This window comes from Elephas maximus, chromosome 12 (genome assembly GCF_024166365.1).
Source record: "Elephas maximus indicus isolate mEleMax1 chromosome 12, mEleMax1 primary haplotype, whole genome shotgun sequence".
NCBI classification, from domain to species: Eukaryota; Metazoa; Chordata; class Mammalia; order Proboscidea; family Elephantidae; genus Elephas; species Elephas maximus.
Window position 1 is genome coordinate 80,650,174 of NC_064830.1, and position 17,503 is coordinate 80,667,676.

Sequence of the window (17,503 nt, forward strand, 5' to 3'; positions counted from 1 at the left end):
CTCAACTACTAGTAGAAAGGTTGGCGGTTCAAACCCACTCAGAGGTGCCTCGGAAAACAGGCCAGGTGATCTGCTTCTGACAGGTCACATCCTTGAAAGCTCTATGGAACAGTTCCACTCTGCACACATGGGGCTGCCATGACCTAAATTAGGAGTTGGGTTTTTTCTTAAAGGTTTGTTAAATAAATGAAAATCAACAATTGAATACTCTCATAGCTATTGGTCTTCCCCTCCTGTAGGACTCACAGGTATCTGAAATTGAAAGCATCCACAACTCAGTTTATTATCTGCCTACCCACTTCAGATCTTGCTTCATGCCTTTATTTTCCCTCATGGTTAATTACCATCTGTCTGGTGCTTTAAGCCAGCTATCTGTGACTCCTCTCTCCTAATCAGCCCCTATGTCTTATAAATTTGATCTCTTAAGTGTCTCCAGAAGTGACCCCGGTGGCACAGTGGTTAGGCGCTGGGCTGCTAACCTAACATTAGCACCCACCAGCCGCTCCACAGGAGAAAGATGTGGCAGTCTGCTTCAGTAGACATTACAGCCTCGGAAACTCTATAGGGCAGTTCTATCTGTTCTATAGAGTTGCTATGAGCTGGAATCAGCTAGGCAGCAGGGAGGTTGTTGGTTTTAAGTGTCTCCAGAGTTCCTCTTCTTCTCCAATATCATTGCCATTACTTTACTTCACATCTTGACCATCACCTGACTGGATTTCCCCCAAGGTCTCCCTAATTCTGGTCTTGTAGTGTCCATACCCCACCCCTACCCAATCTGCCATCTGTAGCCAGTGTTTTTTCTAGAATACACGTTTTATCCTGTTATTTTGCTGTTTGACATTATGTAATAACTCCCCTTTGGCTACCAGATAAAAGTAAACTTCTTTAGGTGTGTCATGGAAGGCCCTAGCTATCCTCCCTTTATTGTGCTTATTTCCCCCACTCTCTGGCCATATCACATGGTTTCCTTTAAAGTCTGAGATCCTTGGGAGCCCTAATACATGGCATAAACTGTATAAAAAAAAAATCACAAAACATTAATAACAATGCACAAACATCAGAATACAAACTAGATAACTGGGAGCTCCTAAAAGTCAAACACCTATGCTCATCCAAAGACTTCACCAAAAGAGTAAAAAGATTACCTACATACCGGGAAAAAGTTTTTAGCTATGACATTTCCTATCAGCGCCTGATCTCTAAAATCTACATGATACTGAAAAACTCAACTACAAAAAGACAAATAACCCAATTAAAAAATGGGCAAAAGATATGAGCAGACATTCCACTAAAGAAGACATTCAGGTAGCTAACAGATACATGAGGAACTGCTCACGATCATCAGCCATTAGAGAAATGCACATCAAAACTACAATGAGATACCATCTCACTCCAACAAGGCTGGCATTAATCCAAAGAACACAAAATAATAAATGTTGGAGAGGTTGTGGAGAGACCGGAACACTTATAAACTGCTGGTGGGAATGTAAAAAGGTATAACCACTTTGGAAATCAATTTGGCGCTTCCTTAAAAAGCTAGAAATAGAACTACCATACAATCCAGCAATCCCACTCCTTGAAATATATCCTAGAGAAATAAAAGCCTTTACATGAACAGATATATGCACACCCATGTTCATTGTAGCACTTTTTACAATAGCAAAAAGATGGAAGCAACCAAGGTGCCCATCAACGGATGAATGGATAAATAAATTATGGTATATACACACAAAGGAATACTACACATCGATAAAGAACAGTGATGAATCTGTGAAACATTTCATAACATGAAGCAATCTGGAAGGCATTATGCTGAGTGAAATTAGTCAGTTGCAAAAGGACAAATATTGTATAAGACCACTATTACAAGAACTCGAGAAACAGTCGAAACAGAGAAGAAAATATTCTTTGATGGTTACGACATGGGGGAGGGAGGGAGGAAGGGAGAGTCGTATTCACTAACTAGATAGTAGATAAGAACTACTTTAGGTGAAGGGAAAGACAACACACAATACAGGAAAAGTCACCACAACTGGACTAAACCAAAAGCAAAGAAGTCTGCTGAATAAACTGAACACTTTGAAGTCCAGTATAGCAGGGGTGGGGGTTTGGGGACCATGGCTTCAGAGGACATCTAAGTCAACTGGCATAATAAAACCTATTAAGAAAACATTCTGCATCCCACTTTGGAGAGTGGTGTCTGGGGTCTTAAATGCTGACAAGCGGCCATCTAAGATGCATCAACTGGTCTCAACCCACTTGGAGCAAAGGAGAATGAACACCAAAGACACAAGGTAATTATGAACCCAAGAGACAGAAAGGGCCACATAAATCAGAGGCTACATTAGCCTGAGACCAGAAGAACTAGACGGTGCCCAGCTACAACTGATAACTGCCCTGACAAGGAACACAACAGAGAATCTCTGATGGAGCAGGTGAGCAGTGGTATGCAGACCTCAAATTCTTATAAAAAGACCATACTTAATGGTCTCACTGAGACTAGAAAGAAGGACTCCAGAGGTCATGGTCCCCAGATCTTCTGTTAGCCCAAGACTGGAACCATTCCCAAAGCCAACTCTTCAGACAGGGATTAGACTGGACTGTAAGATAGAAAATGATACTGGTGAGGAGCGAGCTTCTTGGCTCAAGGAGACACATGAGACTATGTGGGCAGCTCCTGTATGGAGGGGAAATGAGAAGGCAGAGGGGGACAGAAGCTGGCTGAATGGACACAGAAATAGAGGGTGGAGAGAAGGCGTGTGCTGTCTCATTAGGGGGAGAGCAACTAGGAGTACACAGAAAAAAAATTTTTTTGTATGAGACTGACTTGATTTGTAAACTTTCACTTAAAACCCAATAAATAAATAAATAAAATAAAGTTTGAGATCTTTCCCATCTCCTGGCTTTTGTCCACAATATTTCCTATGCTTAGAAGGCCTTTTTCTTATACCGAACCATCTGGACAACTCTTACTAGACTTTCAAGTCTCAGCTCTAATGTCACCTTCTCAGGCAACTCCTCCCTGCCCCTCCTCCCCAGATGTCCCAATCAAGGCACTCTCTTTTTGGATTCCTGAAAGCAACATGTATATACCTCTATTTGAACATTTAGTATATTGACGGGGTACTATTTGCCTATGTATCTGTCATCCCCCGCATAAGACTAAGTAAGCTACTCAAAGGCAAAGTCTGTGACGTATTCATCTCTGCACCCCCAATGACTGACACATAGTAAATGCTCAGTAAAATATTTGTGAAATGAATGAATATTTCTAGTGTCATAATAAATCATTATGTATCTATTATTAATTTATTATAATCATTATTTCCAATTAAGGAAAGCAAATATACTCTAATTTCACATATACATATTATATACTGCAGTAGCAGAGCCCATGCGGTTTTTTGACAGGATTTTGACATGAATGCTGCATAATTAAGCTCACTGTCTTAGTAAAAATGAACCAATTGCTGTCAAGTAGATTTCAACTCAGAGCGACCCCCCCATGTGTCAAAGCAGAACTATGCTTCATAGGGTTGTTTTTTTTTTTTAAACAGTAATACACATTAATAATCTCTCAGTTTCTTTTCTTTTAGTATTTCAACACTGTCTTTTTTTATTTTACTGTGCTTTAGGTGAAAGTTTACAGAGCAAATTTGTTTCTAATTCAAAAATTTATACACAAATTGTTTTGTGACACTGGTTGCAATCCCCACAATATGTCAGCACTCTCCCTCTTTCCCTTTACATCCCTGGGTTCCCCATGTCCATTCTTTCAGTTTTTCCATCCCTTCCTGCCTTCTTGTCTTTGCTTTTGGACAGGTGTTGCCCATTTGGTCTCGTATACTTGATTGAACTAAGAAGCACGTTCCTCATGTGTGTTACTGATTGTTTTATAGGCCTGTCTAATCTTTGTCTGAAAGGTTGACTTTGGAGGCCTGTCTAATCTTTGTCTGAAAGGTTGACTTTGGAAGTGGCTTCAGTTCTGAGTTAGCAGGGTGTCCAGGGGCAACAGTCTCAGGGGTTCCTCCAGTCTCTGTCAGACCAGTAAGTATGGTCTTTTTTTATGAGTTGGAATTTTTTCTGCATTTTTCTCCTGCTCTGTCCCGGACCCTCTATTGTGATCCCCGTCAGAGCCATCGGTGGTGGTAGCCCGGCACCATCTAGTTCTTCTGAGCTCAGGCTGGTGGAGGTTGTGGGTTCATGTGGTCCAATAGTCCTTTGGATTAATATTTTCCTTGTGTTTTTTTGTTTTTGTTTTTGTTTTTTTCATTCTCCTTTGCTCCTGAAGAGATGGGACTAATAGAAGTATCTTAAATGGCCACATGGAAGTTTTAAGACTCCAAATGCTACTCACCTAAGTAGGGTACAGAACATTTTCTTTATGAATTATGTTATACCAATTGACCTAGAAGTCCCCTGAGGCCATGGTCCCCAGCCCTCAGTCCCAGTAACTTGGTCCCTCAAGGTGTTTGGAGGTGTCTGTGAAGCTTCTATGACTTTGCCTTGGTCAAGTTGTGCTGACTTCCCCTATATTGTGTGTTGTCTTTCCCTTCACCAAAGTTAACACTTGTCTACCACCTAGCTGGTGATTTCCCTCCCGACCCGTTCCCTCCCTCATAACCATCACAGATTGCTTCTTTCTGTGTATAAGCCTTTTCTTGGGTTCCACAGAGTTTTTAATGGCTGATTTTTCAGGAGTATATCACCAGGCCTTTCTTCTGAGGTGCCTCTGGGTCTGCCAACCTTTCAGTTAGCGGCTGAGTGCGTTAACCATTTGAACCTCTGAGGGACTCCTGTCTTAGTAAGGGACTCTTTGATTGTCAGGGCCAGAAACCCATTCATATTAGTTCAAGTTAGAAAGGAGAGCTAATGAAAGGCTACTCACAGAACAAAGTGTGAAAGAATAACTGGGCCTCTGTGAGGGAACTTACTCAGCAGGCAACTTCTTTTTCAGTTCTTTCACTCTGAAACACAGGGCCTCTTGTCTCTGTCTTTCTCATGTGTCTGCTCCTCCTTCTTCTCTCTGCCAACACATTTTCTCTGATCCTCCATCATTTTGCCTTGATGCAGGACTTTGGTTTGCCACATTGCTGCAGCTTGGGTTAGGTGTCTGTTGCTCAGACAATCAGCTGTGGACAATGGCAGCTTTATCTGGTATAAGCAAGGTTACTGGGGCTGTGAGCAGGAAGGCAGGCAGATTCTCTTAGAGGCAAGAATAAGATGGGAGGCAATGATTACATAATTCTTGGCAGCATTAGAAACAAGCTCATAGTTACTTGATTTCCTAATAAATGTTCACGCTTAATGAACATTAGCTAAGGAATGCACCTGCAACATTTGCAAGGACTCCACTTGCTCATGTACAACTTAGGATTATATGAATATGTGATAAAATTATAAATTATCACAAAGGAATGGTTAATACAGCATTGTAGATAGTGGTTGCCTGAGAGTGAGGGTGGGATGGAGAGAGATTTGATTGGGGCAGGGTGCATAGGGGGCTTCAAACATTCGGTTAAATTCTGTTTCTTCAACTGGGTAGTGAATAATACTTGTTTTCAAAAAATTTTAAACGAAATTGTACATGCACATTGCATAAACTCTGTTGCAAGTTTGGTATATTTTTCAATAAAAAAGTAAAATTGTATAATTGAAAGGTGCATTTTGGGGAGTCTTAAAATATTAGGAAATGCATTATTAGACCGGAGAGTGCTGGGATGAGTTTTAATGTGCTTTCAGAAAAGGAAAGGTACAGAGCACTGCAGAGGATAACGCTAGGCTGTAGTTCTCAAAGTGTGGATCCTGAGCCAGCAGCATCAGCAACACTGGGAACCTGCCAAAAATGTAAATTCTAGAGTCCTACCCAAGATCTACTGAATCAGAAACTCAGTGGGTGGAGCCCACCAATCTGTGTTTTAACAATTGCTACTAGTGATTCTGATGTATGTTCAAGTTCAAGAACCACTTAGCGTAAGGAAGTGAGTTTACTATCTTACTGGAGGCCTCACAGAGTGGCACCAGTAACCTGTTGTCATCCAGTTGATTCCAACTCATGACAATGACATGTGTGTCAGAGTAAAACTGCTCCACAGGCTTTTCAGTGACTGATTTTCAGAAGTAGATCACCAGGGTTTTCTTCTAAGACATATCTGTAGGGGGACTTGAATCTCCAACCTTTTGGTTAGCAGCCAAGTACGTTAACAGTTTGCACCACCCCATAAGGTGACAAGACTCTGGCAAATATACCAGATCTGGACACTCATTTGGTAAGTCAGGAAGCTGCTTTATGTCAGTATGTGGAGAGTACAACTCTGAATCTCTGGGGAGGACTCTCATTACCATATGTATGGGATGTTGTTGTTCGGTGCCATCCTGTCGGTTCCAACTCATAGCGACCCTACGCACAACAGAATGAAACACTGCCCGGTCCTGAGCCATCCTTACAATTGTTGCTATGCTTGAGCTCACTGTTGCACCACTATGTCTTCCTCTTTTCCGCTGACCCTGTACTCTGCCAAGTGTGATGTCCTTCCCCAGGGACTGATCCCTCCTGACAACATGTCCAAAGTATGTAAGACGCAGTCTCGCCATCCTTGCTTCTAAGGAGCATTCTGGTTGTACTTCTTCTAAGACAGATTTTTCGTTCTTTTGGCAGTCCATGGTATATTCAATATTCTTTGCCAACACCACAATTCAAAGGCGTCAATTCTTCAGTCTTCCTTATTCATTGTCCAGCTTTCACATCCATATGATCCAATGGAAAATACCACGGCTTGGGTCAGGCGCACCTTAGCCTTCAAGGTGACATCTTTGCTTTTCAAAACTTTAAAGAGGTCCTTTGCAGCAGATTTGCCTGATGCAATGTGTCTTTTGATTTCTTGACTGCTGCTTCCACGGCTGTTGATTGTGGATCCAAATAAAATGAAATCCTTGACAACCTCAGTCTTTTCTCCATTTTTCATGATGTTGCTCATTGGTCCAGCTGTGAGGATTTTCGTTTTCCTTATGTTGAGGTGCAGTCCAAACTGAAGGCTGTGGTCTTTGATCTTCATTAGTAAGTGCTTCAAGTCCTCTTTACTTTCAGCGAGCAAAGTTGTGTCATCTGCGTAACGCAGGTTGTTAATGTGTCTTCCTCCAATCCTGATGCCCCGTTCGTCTTCATATAGTCCAGCTTCTCGTCTTATTTGCTCAGCATACAGATTAAATAGGTATGGTGAAAGAATACAACCCTGAAGCACACCTTTCCTGACTTTAAAACAATCAGTATCCCCTTGTATGAACAACCACCTCTTGATCTATGTAAAGGTTTCTCATGAGCACAATTAAGTGTTCTGGAATTCCCATTCTTCGCGATGTTATCCATAATTTGTTATGATCCACACAGTCGAATGCCTTTGCATAGTCAATAAAACACAGGTAAACATCCTTCTGGTATTCTCTGCTTTCAGCCAGGATCCATCTGACATCAGCAATGATATCCCTGATTCCATGTCCTCTTCTGAAACCAGCCTGAATTTCTGGCAGTTCCCTGTCAATACACTGCTGCAGCCATTTTTGAATGATCTTCAGCAAAATTTTGCTTGGTGCAATATTAATGATATTGTTCTATAATTTCCACATTCGGTTCGATCACCTTTCTTGGGAATAGGGATAAATATGGATCTCTTCCAGTCAGTTGGCCAGGAAGCTGTCTTCCGTATTTCTTGGCATACATGAGTGAGCACCTCCAGCGCTACATCTGTTCGTTGAAACATCTCAAATGATATTCCATCAGTTCCTGGAGCCTTGTTTTTCACCAATGCCTTCAGAGCAGCTTGGACTTCTTCCTTCAGTACCATCGGTCCCTGATCATATGCCACCTCTTGAAATGGTTGAACATCGACTAATTCTTTTTGGTATAATGCCTCTGTGTATTCCTTCCATCCTCTTTTTTTTTTTTTTAAATAATTTTTATTGTGCTTTAAGTGAAAGTTTACAAGTCAGTCTGTCACGTATAAGCTTATATATACCTTACTCCATACTCCCACTTACTCTCCCCCTAATGAGTCAGCCCGCTCCCTCCTTCCAGTCTTTCCTTTCGTGACGGTTTTGCCAGTTTCTAACCCTCTCTACCCTCCCATCTCCCCTCCAGACAGGAGACGCCAACACAGTCTCAAGTGTCCACCTGATACAAGTAGCTCACTCTTCATCAGCATCTCTCTCCAACCCATCGTCCAGTCCCTTCCATGTCTGATGAGTTGTCTTCGGGAATGGTTCCTGTCCTGGGCCAACAGAAGGTTTGGGGACCATGAACGCCGGGATTCTTCTAGTCTCAGTCAGACCATTAAGTCTGGTCTTTTTATGAGAATTTGGGGTCTGCATCCCACTGTTCTCCTGCTCCCTCAGGGGTTCTCTGTTGTGCTCCCTGTCAGGGCAGTCATCGGTTGTGGCTGGGCACCACCTAGTTCTTCTGGTCTCAGGATGATGTAAGCCTCTGGTTCATGTGGCCCTTTCTGTCTCTTGGACTCATAGTTATCGTGTGAACTTGGTGTTCTTCATCCTCCTTTGATCCAGGTGGGTTGAGACCAATTGATGCATCTTAGATGGCCGCTTGTTAGCATTTAAGACCCCAGACGCCCACATTTCAAAGTGGGATGCAGAATGTTTTCATAATAGAATTATTTTGCCAATTGACTTAGCAGTCCCCTTAAGCCATAGTCCCCAATCCCCCGCCCTTGCTCCGCTGACCTTTGAAGCATTCAGTTTATCCCAGAAACTTCTTTGCTTTTGGTCCAGTCCAGTCGAGCTGACCTTCCATGTATTGAGTATTGTCCTTCCCTTCACCTAAAGTAGTTCTTATCTACTAACTAATCAGTAAATAACCCTCTCCAACCTCCCTCCCTCCCCGCCTCGTAACCACAAAAGAATGTGTTCTTCTCAGTTTATGCTATTTCTCAAGATCTTATAACAGTGGTCTTACACAATATTTGTCCTTTTGCCTCTGACTAATTTCACTCAGCATAATGTCTTCCAGGTTCCTCCATGTTATGAAATGTTTCACAGATTCGTCAGTGTTCTTTATCAATGCGTAGTATTCCACTGTTTGAATATACCATAATTTATTTAACCGTTCATCTGTTGATGGACACCTTGGTTGCTTCCAGCTTTTTGCTATTGTAAGCAGAGCTGCAATAAACATGGGTTTGCATATATCTGTTCATGTAAAGGCTCTTATTTCTCTAGGGTATATTATGAGGAGTGGGGTTTCTGGGTTGTTTCCATCCTCTTTTGATGCTTCCTTCGTCGTTTAATATTTTCCCCATGGAATCCTTCACTATTGCAAGTCGGGGCTTGAATTTTTTCTTCAATTCTTTCAGCTTGAGAAATGCCGAGCGTGTTCTTCCCTTTTGGTTTTCCATCTCCAGCTCTTGGCACACGTCATTATAATACTTTGTCTTCTCGAGAGGCCTTTTGAAATTTTCTGTTCAGTTCTTTTACTTCATCAATTCTTCCTTTTGCTTTAGCTGCTCGACGTTCGAGAGCAAGTTTCAGAGTCTCCTGTGACATCCATCTTGGTCCTTTCTTTCCTGTCTTTTCAATGACCTCTTGCTTTTTTCATGTATGATGTCCTTGATGTCACTCCACAACTCATCTGGTCTTCGGTCACTAGTGTTCAATGTGTCAAATCTGTTCTTCAGATGGTCTCTAAATTCAGGTGGGATATACTCAAGGTCATATTTTGGCTCTTGTGGACTTGCTCTGATTTTCTTCAGTTTCAGCTTGAACTTGCTTATGAGCAATTGATGGTCTGTTCCACAGCTGGCCCCTGGCCTTGTTCTGACTGATGATATTGAGCTTTTCCATCGTCTCTTTCCACAGATGTAGTCAATTTGATTTCTGTGTGTTCCATCTGGCGAGGTCCATGTGTATAGTCGCCATTTATGTTGGTGAAAGAAGGTATTTGCAATGAAGTCGTTGGTCTTGCAAAATTCTCTCATTCGATCTCCAGCATTGTTTCTATCGCTAAGGCCATATTTTCCAAGTACTGATCGTTCTTCTTTGTTTCCAACTTTCACATTCCAATCGCCAGTAATTACCAATGCATCTTGATTGCACGTTCAATCAATTTCAGACTGCAGCAGCTGATAAAAATCTTCTATTTCTTCATCTTTGGCCCTAGTGGTTGGTGCGTAAATTTCAATAATAGTCGTATTAACCGGTCTTCCTTGTAGGTGTATGGATATTATCCTATCACCGACAGTGTTATACTTCAGGATAGATCTTGAAACGTTCTTTTTGGCGATGAATGCAACACCATTCCTCTTCGAGTTGTCATTCCCAGCATAGTAAACTGTATGATTGTCCAATTCAAAATGCCCAATACCAGTCCATTTCAGCTCACTAATGCTTAGGATATCGATGTTTATGCTTTCCATTTCATTTTTGACTATTTCCAATTTTCCTAGATTCATACTTCGTACATTCCAGGTTCCGGTTATTAATGGATGTTTACAGCTGTTTCTTCTCGTTTTGAGTCATGCCACATCAGGAAATGAAGGTCCTGAAAGCTTTACTTCATCCACGTCATTAAGGTCGACTCTACTTTGAGGAGGCAGCTCTTCCCCAGTCATCTTTTGAGTGCCTTCCAACCTGGGGGGGCTCATCTTCCAGCACTATATCAGACAATGTTCCACTGTTATTCATAAGGTTTTCAGAAGTAGACTACTGGGTCCTTCTTTCTAGTCTGTCTTAGTCTGGAAGCTCAGCTGAAACCTGTCCTCCATGCGTGGCCCTGCTGGTATCTGAATACCGGTGGCATAGCTTCCAGCTTCATAGCAACACGCAAGTCCCCACCCTACGACAAACTGACAGACATGTTATGTATGGGATAGGACATATAAAATGCTACTACTAATGAATTCTGTTGCATGAAGAAATATACCTATCAAAAGGGACATGAATACCCCCTTTCTCCCTATTAACAGGCCTACATGAGAAGACAAAGTTGAGCCTGAAGTTTGTTTTGTAGATATGGGTTCAGAACAAGAGACTTTCAAAATTCAATTTGTTGGCACCAGGATTTCAAAGCCCAGACCATCTACCCATCCCTCTAGATCCATCTGCCCCTCCCTGCAACACGTGTTTACTGAGCACTTATCATGTTTCAGGCACTATGCAGTTTAGGGTCCAATGGGAGAGACGGTGATGAGTTAAATAAACACACAGAGTGGTAAGAGCGACAACTGCTGTGAAGGAAGTAGCACAGGAGCTGGGAGTATACAAGACCTACTATAGACTGAGAGAAGGTATCCTAAAAAAAAAAAAGGACTGTTTAAATGAGACCTTAGGGATGATTCAGCCAGAGGGAGAAGGGGGACAGGGAAGGAACATTCTGGGAAAAAGGACAAAACCAAACCCAACTCATTGCCCTTGAGTCAATTCCAACTTATCATGACCCTACAGGACAGATGAGTCGGAATCGACTCGATGGCACTGGGTTTTTTTTTTATAGGACAGATTATAACTGCCCCATAGAGTTTCCAAGAATGTAATCTTTACAGAAGCAGACTGACACAATTTTCTCCCATGGAGTGGCTGGTGGGTTCAAACCACTGACCTTTCGGTTAGCAGCTGAATGCTTTAACCACTGTGCCACCAGGGGTCCTTAGAAAATGAACGAGCACATGCAAATGCCTGGAGGCAGGAAATAACTTGTTGATTTGAGAAAATGAAAAAAGGCCAGAGTGAATGCAGGGACTGGCTTGGGGCCACCTCATCCAAGGGACCATAATATGTGAAATCCCTTCGGATAAACTTCCTCCCTAGACAGGCTAGGATGGGCACCGTCAGAGTTGCCCCAGTGAGTGTCCTTTTTCTATACTTCTGCGCCTGCAATACCCCCGCTGACACCAGCTCTTGATACGTTGTTGTTGTACGGTGCTGTCGAGTTGGCTGTATCTCATAGAGACCCTATGTACAATAGAATGAAACACTGCCCAGTACTGCACCATTCTCACAATCATTGCTATGTTTGAACCCATCGTTGGGGCCACTGTGTCCATCCATTTTGTCGAGGGTCTTCCTCTTTTTGCTGACTCTCTACCCTACCAACCATGATGTCCTTCTCCAGGGACTGATCCTGCCAAATAACATCCAAAGTACATGAGACAAGTCTCGTCATCCTTGCTTCCAAGGAGCACTCTGGCTGTACTTCTTCCAAGACAAATTTGTTTGCTCTTCTGGCAGTCCATGCTATATTCAATATTATTTGCCAACATCATAATTCAAAGGCATCAGTTCTTCGGTCTTCCTTATTCATTGTCCAGCATTCTCATGCATATGCGGCAATTAGAAATACCATGGCTTGGATCAGGTGCACCTTAGTCAACAAAGTGAAATCTTTGCTTTTTAGCACTTTAAAGAGGTCTTTTGCAGCAGGTTTGCCCAATGCAATCCATCACCTGATTTCTTGACTTCCGTGGGCATTTATTGTGAATCAAAGTAAAATGAAATCCTTGAAAACGTCAATATTTTCTCCATTTATCTATCATGTTGCTTCTTGTTGATCCAGTTGTGAGGATTTCTATTTTCTTTATGTTGAGGTATAATTCATACTGAAGGCTGTAGTCTTTGATCTTCATCAATAGCTGCTTCAAGTCCTCTTCACTTGCAGCAAGCAAGGTTGTGTTATCTGCATACTGCAGGTTGTTAATAAGTCTTCCTCCAATCCAATCTTTGTACAGTTCAGTTTCTTGGATTATTTTGCTCAGCATACAGATTGAACAAGTATGGTGAAAGGATACAACTCTTGGCGTAGATACATTGATATATATCCCACTACAGTTTAACCTTGCTTCTCTGTGAACCATTATGTCTGTTTACAGTGATTTTGCACATCTGTGTTCTATTTTATGTTGAGTTTATAGTTTAGCTCTTGGAGGGCAATCTATTTCCCTTATTTCCAAGTTCTGAGAGGTATCTGCTCTGTAGCCCCCAGTGCAAACAACAAACTCTTAAATTACATTTTAATTTTCAAACTCTTTTCTATGTATTATAGGCTAAATTCCATTACAAGAGAAATCTCAGCATGTAATTATTTAAAAATATTAATCCCCAATCAGTTGGACCCTTACTTTAGGTAATATTTACCCAAAAAGCTAGTATAACACTCAAACCCAGTTGATAGATCGTTTAAAGTTCCTATAGACAGGGTCCCTCAGACTTTAAAATAAATGTTTGTTCATCTGCTCCTTTTATCTTCACAAGAGCTGTATGAATAGGAAGAGAAAGCCTCGTTTTATAAATGGGGAAGCTAAAGCTTTCATAGATGGGGGACAAGAAAGATCAAGTCACTTGTCCAAGGTAACTTAACAAGTTAATACTTGAGCCCAATGCTCTCTCCAGCATTTTCTAGAATTTTCATAAAATTTCCAATCGGGAATGGATATTTAAAATCAGCTAGTTCCAATTCTTCTCAAACTTACATGTGCATATGAATCACTTGGAGATCTTGTTAAAATGCAGATTCTTCTGGGTAGGACTTGAGATTCTACAATTCTAAAAAGATCCCAGATGATGTTGATACTGCTTGTTCCAGGGACTACACTTTAAGGACCACCTTTTTAATTTATAGATGAGACAAGAGAGATCCAGAAAGATTCAGCAACTTAGCCAAGGTTATACACTGATTAGAGCAATAGGCGGAACAAGAACCTTGGAGACCAGATTTCCAGCACAGTGCTTGTTCTGCTACTCCACAGTGGTTTCTTTGGACCTTTCTCCTAACCGATTTCAGTAGCATGTATAAATCCTCATGCATTCATGCAAAATAACAACTGTGAGGCAGAAACGAACATTTTGTTTCTAGGAATTTTGAACACATCTTTTGTGTGAAACTTAAATATAAATAGGAATCCTCATAGAGGCCACCTCTGGTCATTCTATTTAAAACAGCTCCCCCTGCCCCAAATGACCCCCAAAAGGGTCATTCTCCATCTTTTTAAATAGTACATACTTATCATCACCTGGAGTCCCTGAGTGGTGCAAAGAGTTAATGAACACGGCTGCTAACTGAAAGGTTGGAGGTTTGAGTCTACCCAGATGCTCCTTGGAGGAAAGTCTTGGCAATCTACTTCTGAAAACTCAGCCACTGAAAACCCGACTGTGACACACACTGGGTCACCATGAGTCAGAGTTGACTCAATACCAACTAGTTTGGGATTGATATATATATAAAATCTGCTGCATAAAGACCTCTTTAAAGTGTTAAAAAGCAACGATGTCACTTTGAGGGAGGCAGGGCCAAGATGGTGGAATAGCCAGATCCTTCTGGTGATCCCTCTTACAACAAAGACCTGAAAAATCAAGTGAAATGTTTATATTTACGACAAGCTAGGAGCCCTGAACATCAAAAGCAAGGTTAGAAAACGCACTGAGCAGCAGAGGGAGAGAGAGACAGTTCAGAAGCAGAGAGGAGTTGCTGGACCTAAATCGCTGGGATCCCTCAGGCACCACTCCCAGGAGCAGCTGTGGCGGGCTGATGGTAGCATCTGGCTGCGGTTTCATCAGGGAGAAGCAGCCAGCCACACAGCCTACTCACACCTCCAGAACCAGAGAAGAACAGCGCTCTTGGCAAAAGCTAAGTATTTGCGTATATTTTACTGCACCCCCAGCCCCAAGCTGGTTCACTGGCTGTTGATTTCCCTGGGCCTGAGATAGGCGCATTTGAGCACCCTGAGCCATGCTCCTGGACTTGGAGAATGAATAAATTCATAACAGAGGGAAAAGAGAATTTGCCAACTCCACTAACCTGGGGAGCTCACGACAGAAGTGGCTCCTGTCCAGGCATAAACAGTCTGTGGACTTTGAATACCTTTCCCCCCTGCATGGACCTGAGTGGGCCTATTTCAGGAGCATAGACCCTTGCTGGCAGACTGCAAGTGTTTAAGCTGTGCAGTGGAGAGGTGAATGTTTGATATTTGACATCGCTTAGCCTACTAAACAGAGTCTTCACCTACCCACATCAGGGGCCTAAGGACTAGTGGCTCCACTCAGGTCACCCAGCCACCCACGACACAGGTCCAAGGATAACTGGTACCTCCCAGCCCTTATAACCAAAAGCATTGTGTGCTCATGGTCTGTCTGCAGAACCCACCCACCTGTATGCTCTCGGGAACAGGGACACACTTTCCCCAGAGACACTCGGGGGACAGTTCTCAGCCCCCTGCCTTGTTCAGAGCATGACCCCCTGCTGCAACCAGATAACTGAAACCTACACCAAACACCCCACCCCTCTAAGGCTGTAGGACAGAGCCTGTACCACATACTTGGTGACCAGCTACCTAGACAACTGGGCTGAATCCACACAAGGAAAGTGAATGGACTCATAAGCTCATATACCTGATAACAGCTCTAGCCATCTAGTGACAGGACATCAGAGCTCCAAAGGTGAAAATAATCAAGCTAGTTCACTCAAGCAACCCATTTGGGCATATCAAAACAAAGCAAGAAACTAGGATACAGCAAGCAAACGTAAAATAAATTAATACAATAATTTATAGATGCCTCGGAGACAACAGTCAATATCAAACCACATAAAGATACAGACCATGATCACTTCAACAAGCTCAAAAAACAGAGAATCAAAGGATCTTCCAGATGAAGGTGCCTTCCTGGAATTACCGGATGCAGAATTCAAAAGATTAATATACAGAACTCTTCAAGACATCAGGAAAGAGATCAGGCAATATGCAGAACAAGCCAAAGAACACACAGAGAAAACATTTGAAGAAATTAAAAAGGTTATTCAAGAACATAATGAAAAATTTAATAAGCTGCAAGAATCCACAGAGAGACAGCAATCAGAAATTCAGAAGATGAACAATAAAATTACAGAATTAGACAACTCAATAGAAAGTCAGAGGAGCAGAATTGAATAAGTGGAAGGCAGAATTGGTGACCTTGAAGATAAAGCACTTGACACCAATATATTTGAAGAAAAATCAGATAAAAGAATTTAAAAAAATGAAGAAACCTTAAGAGTCATGTGAGACTATCATGAGGTTATTTCTACAAGTGATTGGAGTAGCAGAACAGGGAAGGATAACAGAAAATACAGAGAATTGTTGAAGATTTGTTGGCAGAAAACTTCCCTGATATCGTGAAAGATGAGAAAATATCCATCCAAGATGCTCATCGAACTCCACAAAAGGTAGATTTTAAAAGAAAGTCACCAAGATGTGTTATGATCAAACTTGCCAAAACCAAAGATAAAGAGAGAATTTTAAGAGCTGCTAGGGATAAACAAAAAAGTCACCTACAAAGGAGAGTCAATAAGAATAAGCTTGGATTACTCAGCAGAAACCACGTGGGCAAGAAGGCAATGGGATGACTTATATAAAGCATTGAAGGAAAAGAATTGCCAGCGAAGAATCATATATCCAGCAAAACTGTGTCTCAAATATGAAGGTGAAATTAGGACATTTCCAGGTGAACAGAATTTTAGGGAATTCATCAAAACTATAAGAAGTACCAAAGGGAGTTCTTTGGTTAGAAAATCAATAATATAAGCTATCAACCCAAGACTAGAACACTGGACAGAGCAATCAGACGTTAACCCAGACAGGGAAATTGCAAAAATAAATCAAGATAAAAAAAAAAAAAAACACTCAAAAAGTTTTCTGAATAAACTGAATGCTTTGAAGGCCAGTGTAGCAGGGCCGGGGGCTTGGGGACCATGGTTTCAGGGGACATCTAAGTCATTGGCATAATAAAATCTGTTAAGAAAACATTCTGCATCCCACTATGGAGAGTGGCGTCTGGGGTCTTAAACGCTAGCAGGCGGCCATCTAAGATACATCAATTGGTCTCAACCCACCTGGAGCAAAGGAGAATGAAGAACACCAAAGACACGAGGTAATTGTGAGCCCAAGAGGCAGAAAGGGCCACATAAAGCAGAGACGACATTAGCCTGAGACCAGAAGAACTACATGGTGCCTGGCTAGAACCAATGACTGCCCTGACAGGGAACACAACAGAGAACCCCTGAGGGAGCAGGAGAGCAGTGGGATGCAGACCCCAAATTCTTGTAAAAAGACCAGACTTAATGCTCTGACTGAGACTAGAATGTTCCCAGGGGTCAGGGTCCCCAGACCTTCTTTTAGCCCAAGACAGGAACCATTCCCATAGCCAACTCTTCAGACAGGGATTGGACTGGACTATGGGATAGACAATGATACTGGTGAAGAACCAGCTTCTTGGAACAAGTAGACACATGAGACTATGTTGGTATCTCCTGTCTGAAGGGGCTTTGAGAGGATAAAGGGGGTCAGAAGCTGGCCGAATGGACACGAAAAGAGAGAGTGGAGGGAAGGCTGTGCTGTCTCATTAGGGGGAGAGCAATTAGGATTATATAGCAAGGTGTTTATAAATTTTTGTATGAGAGTCCAACTTGATTTGTAAACTTTCACTTAAAGCAAATAAAAAGTAAAAAAAAAAAAAAGATGTCCCGTTGAGGACTAAA

General features: G+C 42.0%; 1 protein-coding gene across 1 annotated transcript in view; it reads left to right on the top strand.

Moving 5' to 3' along the window:
• The window catches only part of ACSM3 (acyl-CoA synthetase medium chain family member 3), a 52,026-nt gene that overhangs the window by 16,877 nt on the left and 17,646 nt on the right, over nt 1-17,503 (top strand). The window lies entirely within an intron of this gene.